Below are 15,210 nucleotides of genomic sequence, written 5' to 3'. Positions count from 1 at the left end.
GATTCAGGCACCCTAAAGCCTGCCTGCAACATGCCAGTGGTATATTCAGTTATTTTATGATGGATGAATGCACCTTATTAACCCGGCACACATTGTGGGAAACCACATCGGTGTCATGAGTCACGGCTGCCGAGGACATATCTAATCTACAACACCTTTCTGGAGCAAAGAAAGTTGTTATCAGGGAAAGTCATTAAGACTTAAAAGTCTTGAAGCAGTTTCCAGGGAAATGAGCATTCACTTCTATAATATAGTGAAGAGTACAAAAAAAATAAAAATTTGCATTTGCATAGTGCCTTTCATGACCACAGGACCCCCCAAAGTGCTTTACAGCCATTGAAGAAATGTTTTCATATGGAGCCAAGATTGTAATGTAGAAAACACAGATAGCAGAAGTCATTCTGCATACAGTAAGCTCCCACATACAATAATGTGACAATGAGAAAATAATCTGTCTATTGTATTGCTGAAAAAAGACATGTCAAAGTTTTGAATTTTTCACTCATCAGAACAATCACACTAAATCAGATTTAAGGGGGAAACAATAATTTATACTGTATGAGAAGAAAGTGCTGACTGGTTAGCAAGTCGACTCTGATTGGTAGAGGCGTTGCCTTGGGAGAATGCACCAGGTGACTGGCAGTCAACTGCCAAGCTTTTTTGAAATTTAAACCAAGTGGTGTGACCCTGATTGGTCAAGGCATTGCCCTGAGGAATGAGACAGCGAATGGTTGTCGCTTATTTTGTTTAGCTCAAACAGACGTATACATATTGTTTCTATCTGCAAAGAACAGGGCCCACATTGTGTATTAACATATGGAGCTTCAAGAACACACAAATGTGTCACCCTGTGAGCCTGATTGATAATCTTAAATTGATTGTCAGCATAATTCTGAGCACACTGACGATTATTGAGCAAATGTTGTCCAATCACAGGATCACATCTAATGTTGCACACTGTGCTTTGAGTTTAGCAAACAAGGGCTGGTTGGAGACAATCTGTACCTTGCCCATTGCAAACAGTAGCTAGGACATGGTGTTTGTTTAGATCTGCCAGGCTTGGGGACAGCCTTCATACTTTCACTGAAATTAATATACCATTCATTTGTGTGGTAGGCAGAATATCGTTTTGGTTTTATGGTAGCACCTGTTACTGATCAATAGCACTCATGCTGCTGTTGCATCGTAGCAGTGTGAAACAGCTAGTTTCACCTGATGCATTCAGGGTAATCTGAGGCAGACTGGGCACTTTTCAGGGCTGAAAATGACAGCCTTAGGCCCATCTGTGAGTTTGCATGATATACAGTGCAAAATGATCTGGGGCGAGATTCTCCGACCCCCTGCCGGGTCGGAGAATCGCCGGGGGCTGGAGTGAATCCTGCCCCTGCCGGTTGCCGAAGCCTCTGGCACCAGAGATTCGGCGGGGGGCGGGAATCGCGCCACGCTGGTTGGCGGGCCCCTCCCGCTCGATTCTCCGGCCCGCATGGGCCGAAGTCCCGCCGCTAAAATGCCTGTCCTGCCGGCGTAAATTAAACCACCTACCTTACCGGCGGGACAAGGCGGCGCAGGCGGGCTCTGGGGTCCTGGGGGGGGGGCGCGGGGCGATCTGGCCCCGGGGGGGTGCCCCCACGATGGCCTGGCCCTCGATCGGGGCCCACCAATCCACGGGCGGGCCTGTGCCGTGGGGGCACTCTTTCCCTTCCACCTCCGCCACGGTCTCCACCATGGCGGAGGCAGAAGAGACTCCCTCAACTGCACATGCGTGGGAAGCTGTCAGCGACCGTTGGCGGTCCCGCGCATGCGCCGCCCGGAGATGTCATTTCCGCGCCAGCTGGCGGGGCACCAAAGGCCTTTTCCGCCAGCTGGCGGGGCGGAAATTCGTCCGGCGCCGACCTAGCCCCTCAATGTTGGGGCTCGGCCCCCAAAGATGCGGAGCATTCCGCACCTTTGGGGCGGCGCGATGCCCGTCTGATTTGCGCTGTTTTGGGCGCCAGTCGGCGGACATCACGCCGTTTCCGGAGAATATCGCCCCTGATCTTTATCCCGCAGGATGTTTTGATGCACCCTATTTCAAGCTATCATGATGAGATAATGGCTCAGATGCTATTTACAGGATGTCAATAATGCCAAGCTTTTGCGTGTGGAACTATAAGAATCCCAATGCGTATATTGACCAGTGAAACTAGGTTTGTGGTAAACTGTGATTGAGAACCTCCTGGCAGATGTCTCAACTAGTACATCAAGGAAAGTGAGGTAATTTGACTGCTCCATTTCAAAGGTGAATTTGAGAGCAGGATGAGCCATTTAAGACAAGGAAGGAAATTATTATCTGCAGCTGCCGATCTAAATATAACAAGCCTATCATCCACATATCAGAAATATGCAAGGGATAGGAGATTGGGTATCATGCCATTGAAGACAAGTTTCTCACACAACAAAGATGTTTATGAGAGCTGGGCCTAGAAAGGATCCCATTGCAACACCATCTATTTGGGCATTCACAGTGTCATTAAAACTAAACTCAACTGCATGAGTTTCCGAGTGCATAAGTTCAATGAAAACTGATTCACACAATGGTCTTTTGATATTGATTGAAGGATACACTTTGGCCAGGTCACCAAGGATAATTCCCAGCTCTTCTTCAAAATAGTTCTATTGGATCTTTTAGTCTACCTTAGAGAATGGATGGGACCCCGGTTTAATGTCTCATCCAAAAGATGGCACTTCCAACAATGCAGCACTGCAGTGTCAGCCTTGAGTGCAACTCAAGCTCAAAACTTTCTGCCTCAGCGGCGAGATTGCTACTCACTGAACTATTCTGAACATTGAAAGATTGGCTACGTGGATGCAATGATTTGTTAAACGTTTGGGAACATTGGCACATTATTAAACTGCAATGTAATGAGTTGCTGCCTTCTGTTGTCCGTGGCTTGCACAATGCATCTGTGTCTAATTGATTGTCTAATCTTAACCATGTCCCTGGCCTGGAATAGCACAGAAGAACATCTACAACCTTATCAGCTGATGACAGTGCAGTGCCTGTGGTCTAGGCAGTCATAGGTCCGGGTGCCACATGTGATACATAAGCAAATGAGAGATCCCTTGTAAATTGAAGCCTCTTCAGGCACGGCACCTCTAAGAAATGCAAATACAAGGTAAACCTGTCAAGCGATTTGGGTGTGCGGGTGTACTGTGAGTGCTGTATTTCTGACCAGCCTGCTCAGCCACCATTCCTCATTCTTCCAACAAATAAAATAATTACTATTGGATAACCAATTTTGTCTCCTCTGAAATGCTGAGGGGAAAAATGTCACAAAGTCCTGTGGCACAAAGCCAGTTACTGAGACAGTTGACGACACATAAAAACATCAGTCCGAAATAATCGTTAAACTGATGTTCTATATGTTGATACAAGGCTTTTTAAGTTCTCTTTTTTTCACTTCAGATACTGGATATTTTATAGCAGCAAGGATAACAAATCCTGCAAATTATGGAAAATGGAGTGCATGACACCATGGTGCAATTTTCTGCATGCAACGGTTCAAAGTGGCTGCTCCTGTTAGCCAAAACAATGGTTGCTTCCTTTAGCCAAAACAATGGCTGCTTCCTTTATTTAAAAAAATGGCTGCTTACTTTCACCAAAAAAAAAGCTGCTTCCTTTTGAAATCAAGCAAACCCTGATCAGAAAACCCAAGCTGCAAAATCTCTAGTTTGGAATGGTTTGTGCTATAAAATAATCTCCTGTTCCCTTTGCTGTCGAGGACTATCAGTTAGTCTCAATGTTAGTCTGCTGGTCTGCCAATTATTAAATAACTTCCAACTGTGGAATACTCAATAGGAAGTCTGTGTCAAATAAGGACAACTTTAGAAAGTTGGGATAGTGCCCAACACCACAAAAGCCAAAGCAGACATCAGAATCTTCCAAACAATTACATTTTGAACTATTACACAAATAAACATCCAGATTTCTACTTTGAAAATATTCTCAAAATCCTGCAGAAGATAAAGGAAATTCTAAAGACCACATCATTTAAATAACTCCCAAAAACTGGCCCCGGTAAAAATGTCGGAACTCCAAACTTGTAAATCAGAAATTCCTCATGTTTGTTCTTCATTGAACACTGTCACAATGTGATCAAAACTAACTCAGCGTCAGCTATTTTTATATCCCAACAATGTGAATAATGCTACATTATTTGAAATTAACTGTGGAAGAATGTAAACAGATATTGAGTTTGTTTGTCATTTAATAATCCATTTGCCTTGCCAATGAATGCTACAATAAGGATCTATATTTACTGAGACACATCCTGTGTTTTCAAATACATGACTGAAATTTTATACCACACCCTCGGAGGTGAGTTCAGTTAAAGTTGGTGGCCTGTCTGCAGGCTTGGCGCAGCACCCTCTTGTTTGGGAGCCATGTGGCCCACAGAGGCTCTCCTTAGAGGCAGGGGCCACTCCAGAATGACATCCGTACCCTGCTGGGTGCAATGCCACTGGCTGCGAAGCATTGTGCACCTTGGCCATATTGTTAATTTTCAGCCGTGACTTCCGACCTTGCAGCAGAAATAGAAGCTGGAGGAAGAGTGGACATGCCTGCTTTTTAAGGTAATAGTTGATTTTAAAGGTCTCAAGTCATTCCATAAAATAATGGATAAGTGAGTGGATGAGTGAGCGGGTGGATGTGTGGGTGGATGGGTGTGTGTGGGTATGAGTGGGTGGGTGGATGGGTGAATGAGTGTGTGGGTGGATGGGTGTGTGTGGGTGGGTGGATGGGTGAATGAGTGTGTGGGTGGATGGGTGTGTGTGGGTGTGTGTGGGTGGGTGGATGGGTGAATGAGTGGGTGGGTGAGTGAGTTGGTGGGTGGGTGAGTGAGTGGGTGGATGGGTGTGAGTGGGTGGGTGGGTGAGTGAGTGGGTGGTTGAGTGAGTGGGTGGATGGGTGTGAGTGGGTGGGTGGATGGGTGTGAGTGGGTGGGTGGATGGGTGTGAGTGGGTGGGTGGATGGGTGAGTGAGTGGGTGGGTGGATGGGTGAGTGAGTGGGTGGGTGAGTGAGTGGGTGGGTGGGTGAGTGAGTGGGTGTGTGGGTGGATGTGTGTGTGTGGGTGGATGGGTGTGGGTGGATGGGTGAGTGAGTGGGTGGGTGGGTGAGTGAGTGGGTGTGTGGGTGGGTGTGAGTGGGTGGGTAAGTGGGTGTGTGGGTGTGTGTGTGTGGGTGGGTGGATGGGTGTGAGTGGGTGGGTGTGAGTGGGTGGGTGGATGGGTGAGTGAGTGGGTGGGTGAGTGGGTGGGTGGGTGGGTGAATGAGTGGGTGGGTGTGTGAGTGAGTGGGTGGGTGGGTGTGTGTGGGTGGGTGGATGGGTGTGAGTGGGTGGGTGTGAGTGGTTGGGTGGATGGGTGAGTGAGTGGGTGGGTGGGTGAGTGAATGGGTGTGGGGGTGGGTGTGTGTGGGTGGGCGGATGGGTGTGAGTGGGTGGGTGGGTGGGTGAGTGAGTGGGTGGGTGAGTGAATGGATGGATGCGTGAGTCGGTGGATGACTGGGTGGGTGAGTGAAGGGGCATGCAGTTGGGTCAGATTGGCTGGTAGTCAGGTTGGGGGTATAGCAATGTCGAGCTGTGTTGGAGGTGATCGTGTGGAGGGGAAGGTCAGTTGGAGTTCTCAGTTCAGTTGCACTGACTAATCACCAAGTTATATCAGTTATTAGCTTACATAACATTCCAGGGTAAGTATTCAGGTAGGTATCTGGCCCAAGTCGCTGACACTGAAATCAGTGTGATATGCCATCAATAAACACATGACGACTGATCAACGTAGCTGAGGCTTTAATACACTAAACAGCAAGCCTCCTGCCTCTGGACCCGAACTCGGTCGGAGGCGGAGACTTGCCACCTTTATACATGAGCCCGAGGGGAGGAGCCACAGGCGGAGCCAGCCTGGACAAGCCCAGACATGTACAACACAACACAATGCCATACAATGCAATACCGTGGTTTACCACATGCACCCCCTGTTTAAAAAAGAGTCCAGCGGGGGTGAAGTGGTCTTAAAGGTCAAGTCTGTCGAGGGCCTTGACCTTCCGCCGTGATCGCCTCAGTCCCGGCTGTGGTGTGGGTACCGGTGTTGAGACCTGCGCATCCGGGAGCGTGTTGTCTTCTTCTTCACCCAGATGTTGAGTCGGTGAAGGGGGAGGCGGTGTATGGGCGGAGGTGATGATGATTGTCGCCGGTGGGCCTGTGGATGCCAGTTCATGAGGTAGGTGGGCAGGGGTGGGGGAAGACGGTGTAGGGTCGGGGGTGGTGGTGATGGTCGCTGGGGAACCTGCAGGTGCCAAATCCCGAAGGGAGACTGTTCTGCCGCCCGTCCTGGTGTGCCACGTAGGCATAATGTGGGTTTGCAAGGAGGAGCAGGACTTTCTTGACGAGGGGGTTGGTTTTATGGCTCCTCGCATGCTTCCGGAGAAGGACAGGCCTTGGGACTGCCAACCAGGACGGGAGCGAGACCCCGGAGGTGGATTTCCTCGGGAAGGCAAACATACATTCATGAGGAGTCTCGTTGATGGCTGTGCACAGGAGCGACCGGATGGAGTGGAGCGCATCGGAGAGGACCTCCTGCCAGCGGGACACTGGGAGACTTCTAGACCGTAGGGCCAGAAGGACGGCCTTCCAGACCGTCGCGTTCTCCCTCTCCACCTGTCCGTTTCCCCGGGGGTTATAGCTGGTCGTCCTGCTGGAGGTGATGCCCTTGCTGAGCAGGAACTGACGCAACTCATCGCTCACAAAGCATGAACCCCGATCACTGTGGATGTAGGCGGGGAACCCGAACAGGATGAAAAGACTGTGCAGGGCCTTGATGATGGAGGCAGAGGTCATGTCAGGGCATGGGATGGCGAAGGGGAATCTTGAGTACTCGTCAACAATGTTGAGGAAGTACATGTTACGGTCAGTGGAGGGGAGGGGCCCTTTGAAGTCAAAACTGAGGCGCTCAAAGGGGCGGGAGGCCTTTACCAGGTGTGCTCTGTCTGGCCGATAGAAGTGCGGTTTGCACTCTGCGCACACCTGGCAGTCTCTGGTCACGGTCCTGACCTCCTTGATGGAGTAAGGCAGGTTGCGAGCCTTGACGAAGTGAAAAAAAAGGGTGACTCCCCGGTGACAGAGGTAATTGTGGAGGGCCCGGAGTCGGCCTACCTGTGCGCTGGCCCAAGTACCGCGGGATAGGGTATCTGGGGGCTCATTGAGCTTCCTGGGTCGATACAAGATATCATAGCTGTAGGTGGAGAGCTCGATCCTCCACCTCAGAATCTTGTCATTCTTAATCTTGCCCCGCTGTGTATTATTAAACATGAAGGCAACCGACCGTTGGTCAGTGAGGAGAGTGAATCGCCTGCTGGCCAGGTAATGCCTCCAATGTCGCACAGCTTCTACGATGGCTTGGGCTTCCATTTCGACGGAGGAGTGTTGAATTCCAGAGGCATGGAGGGTACGGGAGAAGAAAGCCACGGGCCTGCCCGCCTGTTGAGTATAGCGGCCAGAGCAAAGTCCGACGCATCGCTCTCTACCTGGAATGGGATGAACTCGTCCACAGTGTGCATCGCGGCTTTGGCAATATCTGCCTTGGTGCGATTGAAGGCCAGTCGGGCCTCAGCCATCAGGGGAAAGATGGTGATTTGATCAGTGGATGGGCCTTGTCAGCATAGTTGGGGACCCACTGGGCGTAGTACGAGAAGAACCCCAGGCATCTCTTCAGGGCCTTGGGGCAGTGGGTGAGGGAGAGTTCCAGGAGGGGGCGCATGCGGTTGGGGTCGGGCCCTAGGACTCCGTGTTCCATGACGTAGCCGAGGATGGTTGTGCGGAAGACGCATTTTTCTCTATTATAGGTGAGGTTCAGGAGTTTAGCGGTGTGGAGGAAGTGCCGGAGGTTCTCGTCATGGAGGTCTGGAGGAACTTTCTCAGGTTTGCGTCGTGGTCCTGCTGGTCATGGCCGCAGATGGTGACATTGTCGAAGTACGGGAATGTGGCCCGCAGCCCGTACTGGTCAACCATTCGGTCCATTTCATAGATTATCATAGAATTTACAGTGCAGAAGGAGGCCATTCGGCCCATCGAGTCTGCACCGGCTCCTGGAAAGAGCATCCTAGCCAAGGTCAACACCGCCACCCTATTCCCATAACCCAGTAACCCCACCCAACACTAAGGGTAATTTTGGACACTAAGGGCAATTTATCATGGCCAATCCACCTAACTTGCACATCTTTGGACTGTGGGAGGAAACTGGAGCACCCGGAGGAAACCCACGAACACACGGGGAGGATGTGCAGACTCCGCACAGACAGTGACCCAAGCCGGAATCGAACCTGGGACCCTGGAGCTGTGATGCAATTGTGCTATCCACAAGGCAACCGTGCTGCCTTTGGAGGACCGAGACCCCGTTTGTGACGCCGAAGGGGACCCTGAGGAAGTGGTAGAGGCGGCCATCTGCCTCGAAGGCAGTGTATTGGCGGTCCTCCGGGCGAATAGGGAGCTGGTGGTACGCGGACTTCAAGTCAACTGTGGAGAAGACTCGATACTGCGCAATCTGATTGACCATGTCATATATGCGGGGGATGGGGTATGCATCGAGCTGCATGTACCGGTTGATGGTCTGGCTGTAATCGATGACCATCCGGTGCTTCTCCCCAGTCTTGATGACCACAACCTGGGCTCTCCAGGGGCTGTTACTAGCCTCAATCATCCCCTCTCGCAGGAGTCGCTGAACGTCCGACCTGAGAAAGGCCCTGACTTGGGCACTGGAGCGTCTGCTTCTGGTAGCGACGGGCTTACAGTCCGGGGTGAGGTTTGCGAAGTGGGAGGGTGGGGCGACGTTATGGGTCGCGAGTCTACAGATGGTGAAGGGGGGCAGGGGTCCGCCGAATTTTAAAGTAAGGCTCTGGAGGTGGCAGTGGAAGTCGAGCCCCAGCAATAGAGCAGCGCAGAGATGGGAAAGGACGTAGAGTTTGAAGTTAGCATACTCTACGCCTTGTACAGTAAAGGTCGCGAGACAGTAAGCCCGGATTTCTACTGCGTGGGATCTGGAAGCCAGGGAGATTTTCTGGGTCGCGGGTAGGATTGGGAGGAAGTTGCGCCTTACCGTATCTGGGTGTATGAAGCTGTCTGTGCTCCCGGAGTCGAAAAGGCAGGCCGTCTCGTGCCCGTTGATCCGGATGGTCATCGTCGATTTTGTGAGGTGATGCGGCCGGGACTGGTCGAGTGTGATGGAGGCGAGCTTCGGAAGGCGGTTGGTAGGCCGGTCGGAGGTAGCGGCGGCCAGCGTACGGTCGGGTGAGCTGGGCTCCCGGGAGGCTACAGAGTGGTCCCAAGATGGCGACCCCCATGGGTCGCGCATGGCATCGGAGATGGTGTCAAAGATGGCGGCCCCCATGGGTCGCGCGGGGCGGGTGGCAGCGGTAATGGCATCCAAGATAGCGGCCCCCGTGGGTCGCACCTGGTGGTTGGAGGATGCGTTAAAGATGGCGGCCCCCATGGGTTGCACGTGGCGGCCGAAATTGAAGATGGTGGCGAAGATGGCAGCGCCCACGGGTCGCACATGGTGGGTAGCGTGGCAGTTGGGGGCGGCCCCGACAGGGAGCAGGCAACGCTGCTGGGCCTAGAAGTTTTAGGGGGGGATCGGGCTTGGCAGGCTTTAGCGAAGTGGCCCTTCTTCCCACAGCCATTACAAGTTGCGTTCCGTGCCGGGCAGCGCTGTTTGGGGTGATTACTCTGGCCGCAAAAGTAGCACCTCGGGCCTCCGGCAATGGCGGGCCGCTGCGCGGCACAGGCTTGCGTCGCACCCGGGTCAGTTAATGGCTGCGCCCACGAGGCCGACGAGGGTGCCGCACGGTCGGAGGTGTAGGCCCCCATGTTCTGAAAGGCCCCCTCCAGCGAGTTGGAGAGTTACACTGTCTCTGGGCGGCCGAATGTCCCCCCTTCTAGTAATCGCTGGCGGATATAGTTTGAGTTCATGTCCGCGACATAAGCGTCCCTGATCAGCAGCTCCGCGTGCTGGGTAGCCGATATCGCCCGGCAATCACAGTTCCGGCAGAGTATACGCAAGGCACGCAGGAATTCTGCAAGTGATTCCCAGGGCGTTGCCGTCTCGTGGCGAGGAGGTGCCTAGCATACACCTCGTTAACGGACTTCACGTATTGTCCCTTCAGCAGCGTTATTGCCTCCGCGTACGAGGGGGCGTCCCTGATGAGGAGAAAGACTCTTGGGCTCACCCGTGCGTGGAGGATCTGCTTCTTCTGGAGGTCTGTGAAGTCTTCGGTGAAGGATGCGGGGTACGCTTCGAAGCAGCTTAGCCAGTGCTCAAACGTTTCTCTGGCGTCGGCTGCCTGTGGGTCCAGCTCCAAGCGATCGGGCTTGAGTAATAAGTTCATCTTTAGAAGTTTAGTGTATTTTATCAAATGCCATCAATAACACACGACGAGTGATGAACTTAACTGAGGCTTTAATACACTAAACAGCAAGCCTCCTGCCTCTGGACCTGAACTGGGTCAGAGGTGGAGACTTGCCACCTTTATACATTAGCCCGAGGGGAGGGGCCACAGGCGGAGCCAGCCTGGACAAGCCCAGGCATGTACGACACAACACAATGCCATACAATGCAATACCGTGGTTTACCACACAGTGTCAGGCACTTTTGTGTAGTGTTCATGGCAGCACAAATCACCCATTGGAAGTTTAAACTTCCCAGACAATTACAGCACAAGTTTGTGCTCCAAGGTTTCCAAAGTGTTGTGACGCGCAGCCAACTTAAGACCAAATTTCGCTGTTCTGTCCATTGGAAGATTTGGGCCGATGTCAAGAGGAGAGGGCACCAGAGTGACTGCGCAGGAGATGAGCGGGACGAAGAACAGAATCGTTTGCAGATGATTCTCTGGCTATGATCAGGTATATAAAAATTGAATGAGGAAAATGCAATTCCACCCAGCTGGTTGATGTGGACAGTCATTGGAAAAATATGGTGTGATCAATCATGCTGAAGGCTGCAGACAGGTCGAGGAGAATGATGAGGGGTAGTTTACTTTTGTCAGTCACATAGGATATCATCTGTGACTTGTGGTGGTAGTGTTGGAACCCTGATTGGAGTGATTCAGACCTGGACATCTGGGGAAAGATGGACATGAATTTGGGAGGTGACAATATGTTCACGGACTTTGGCGACGAAAGAGTGGTTAGAGATTGAGCGGTACTTTGCAAGAATGGAGAATTGGAGGGTCAAGGTTATTTTTTTCTAACTTAGCTTATAATTTAACATTATGAATGAATGAATTGTAGCCATTCTTCCTGTTGATAATGTTACCTGATGGTTGGCCTGAATACAAATAAGAAATGTATTTTGTTGTCACACTGACCTTTTTGCTAAAGTTATAATCACGAAGAATTTGTAGAGGGGTTGGGGATGTAGGGGAAGTGAACTGAATCAAGGTAAAGTGGGGGGTAGGGGAGATGTGGTGGAGTGCCAAGTTGGGGATAAATGAAAGGTGAGGTGGTGAAAATAATGTGTGGGTGGAAGGGAGGTGACTTTAAGTGGATGACGGATGTGTGGGTTTGTGTTGGGGAGTGGTGGGGGAGGGGGTGTTGTTTAAGGGGTGAGTGACCTTTGGGGATGGACAGTGGAGTAAGCTCCTTCAGAGGCCGATTTACAATGAAACACACACAGGCCCTGACCAATGCGTGTGTGTGTGTGTGGGGGGGGGGGGGGGGTTGGGGTGAGGTGCGGGGTTTTGCCTACATGGTGCACTGGGTATCCAATCAGGGCCTGCCTACTCTGCATTTGCTGATAGGCACAATGGTCTATCAGCAGGCAATGCAGAGCAAAATCAGACTCTGATTAGTGAGTCTGAAAGAGCAGGAAAACACTGTGGTATTATAGGTATTATGGTACCTGAGAGGCTAAAGCACCATTGGTCGAACATGTATGCTTGCTATTGGCTAGAGTGTATAATAGATCTGCCCTGATAGGCGGGGTATAAGAACCCGTGCCGCCCCAGCAGCCCTCATTCTGTACCTGAGCTGCTGGGGGAAAAATCTAGCTTATTAAAGCCTTCAGTTGGACTACAACCTTGCTTTAGTGGTCACTGATCGTGCATCAATTTAATAAGCTAGATTTTTAAGGAGAAAGGATGGAGCCGGGATCAAGCCGGAGTGTCTAAACTTAGCCCACACGCGGCGAACTCAGTGGCAATCTTTAAGCACTGGCTGGCGTGCTTTAAAGGGTATCTCGAGATGGCCAAAAACGCACCCACGGGAGAGCAGAAACTGCACGTCCTGCACTCAAGGGTGAGTCCGGAGATTTACACCCTCATCAAGGGAGCGGATGACTTTGATGCAGCAATCGAGCTGCTAAAAGGACACCATATTCACCCAGTAAACCAGGTCTACGCCCGGCACCTGCTTGCAACAAGGCGACAAACCCCTGGGGAATCGTTGGAGGAATTCTACCGCGCACTCCTGGTGCTGGGAAGAAGCTGCGGCTGCCCGCAAGTTTCGGCGAGCGAACACACGGAACTCTTAGTCCGGGACGCTTTCGTGGCAGGTATACCTTCGTCACAAATCCGCCAGCGCCTGTTAGAGCAGGACACCCTGGGTCTCAGGGAGGCACGGGCCCTTGCAGGCTCCCTGGACGTGGCCTCCAGGAACTCCCGCGCCTATGTTCCCGACCGCGCGGCAGCCCCCTGGGCAGCGTGGAACCCCGCAGCGGCCGACCCCGAGACATCCCCCGCTCCTCCACAGGCCTGCGCTGCAAGGCGGCCTGGCAATCCCGAGGGGCCCCGCTGCTACTTTTGCGGGCAGGCCAAGTACCCCCGCCAGCGTTGCCCAGCCCGCGCATCCACCTGCAAGGGATGCGGCAAAAAGGGCCATTTTGTGGGGGTATGCAGGCCCGAGCGGTGGCCGTGGTCTCCAGCGGCAAATCCGGACCGCCACCACAAACGACTCCACGGGCTCCGTGCGGCCAGCGGTCGCCGCCATCTCCATATCCCAGGGCCACGTGCGGACCCCGGGCGCCGCCATCTTGTTCCGCGGACGCCACGCTTGAGGGATGGGCGCCGCGATTTTGTGCACCCCCGGCCATGTGCGACCTATGGGAGACACCATCTTGGATGAACCCCCAGGACCCCAGCTCGGCCGACCACACACTGCCTGAACAGAATTCCCAACTACTGCGATTGACCTCGGTGACTCTGGATCAGTCTCGACCTCGAACACTCTCAACCGCTACGTCGACCGTTTTCATCAACGGGCACGAGACATCCTGCCTAATTGACTCTGGGAGCACGGAGAGCTTCATACACCCCGACACGGTAAGGCGCTGTTCCCTCCTCATCCACCCTGTTAATCAAAAAATCTCACTGGCCTCCGGTTCCCACTCAGTGGCGATAAAGGGGTTTTGTGTCGCAAACCTCACAGTCCAGGGAAGGGAGTTCAGAAATTTCCGTCTCTACGTCCTTCCCCACGCTCCTGGGTTTAGACTTCCAGTGTAACCTTCAAAGTCTGACCTTCCAATTCGGCTGGCCCTATACCCCCCCTTACTGTCTGCGGCCTCGCTTTCCCTGTTTGCGAACCTCACCCCGGATTGCAAACCCGTCGCCACCAGGAGCAGATGCTACAGTGCCCAGGACCGGATCTTTATTAGGTCAGAGGCATTGGAGGCATTACCTGGCCGGCAGGAGATTCACTCTCCTCACTGACCAACAGTTGGTTGCTTTCATGTTCGATAATGCATAGCGGCGCAAGATAAAAAACGACAAGATATTGCGGTGGAGGATCGAACTCTCCACCTACAACTACGAGATCTTGTATCGTCCCGGGAAGCTAAACGATCCTCCTGATGCCCGGTCCCGCGGCACATGTGCCACCGCACAAGTGGACTGCCTCCGAGCCCTCCACGAGGACCTCTGCCACCCGGGGGTCACTTGCTTTTTCCATTTCGTCAAGACCCGCAACCTGCCCTACTCCATTGAGGAGGTCAGGGCTGACACCAGGGACTGCCAAATCTGCGCGGAGTACAAACCGCACTTCTACCGGCCAGGGAGAGCGCACCTGATAAAGGCTTCTCGTCCCTTTGAACGCCTCAGCATGGACTTCAAAGGCCCCCTCCCCTCCACCGACCGCAACACGTACTTCCTGAACGTGATTGACGAGTACTCCCGGTTCCCATTCGCCATCCCCTGCCCCGACATGACCGCCACCACCGTCATCAAGGCCCTCCATAGCATCTTTGCACTGTTCGGTTTCACCGCTTACATACACAGTTATAGGGAGTCCTCCTTTATGAGCGACAAACTGCATCAATTCCTGCTCAGCAAGGGCATCGCCTCGAGCAGGACGACCAGTTACAACCGCCGGGGTAACGGACAGGTAGAGAGGGAGAACGGAACGGTCTGGAAGACCGTCCTACTGGCCCTTTGGTGCAGGAATCTCCCAGTCTCCCGCTGGCAAGAAGTCCTCCCGGATGCCCTCCACTCCATCCGATCACTACTTTGTACAACCACCAATCAGACACCTCACGAACATCTCCTGGTCTTCCCTAGGCAGTCCTCCTCTGGGACCTCGCTCTAGACCTGGCTGGCAGCGCCCGGACCCATCCTCTCCGAAAACACGTGAGGGCGCACAAGTCGGACTCCTTGGGCGAGAGGGTCCATCTGCTCCATGCTAACCCCCAGTACGCCTATGTGGCGTACCCCGATGGCCAAGATACAGTCTCCCTACGGGATCTGGCGCCCGCCGGAACTCCACGCACATTCCAGCCACCAGTCCCACCCTCCCCTCCACCGCAGCACCTTACAGGAGGATCGGTCCTTCCGCCGCCCCCGTCAAGGCCGCCCCACCCACCGACGCCTCCCGCAGGCACTCCCTTCCCAGGTCAGCTGTTTTCCCCACCAGCACCGTCTAGGGGTGACGAAGCTGCCATGGAGATCGAAGCCACGCTCCCGGAGTCACAAACGCCCGAGCCTCCACCGGAGTCACCACCAAGGCTCCGACGATCACAGAGGACGACCAGGGCCCCCGATCGACTGATTGCTTCATTTTAACTGTAATCTGTAAATATAAACCACCGAATGTACATAGCTACCAGACCTGTAAATAGTTACTAAACACTGTACGGAGGTATTACGGTACCTCCATAACGAATTATACCATGTTGTTATGTATTGTAGTTTCTAGCCA

The sequence above is a fragment of the Scyliorhinus torazame genome, chromosome 1 (assembly GCF_047496885.1).
Source record: "Scyliorhinus torazame isolate Kashiwa2021f chromosome 1, sScyTor2.1, whole genome shotgun sequence".
Classification (NCBI taxonomy): Eukaryota; Metazoa; Chordata; class Chondrichthyes; order Carcharhiniformes; family Scyliorhinidae; genus Scyliorhinus; species Scyliorhinus torazame.
The sequence above is the reverse complement of the archived record's forward strand: the minus strand, read 5'-3'. Positions refer to the sequence as shown.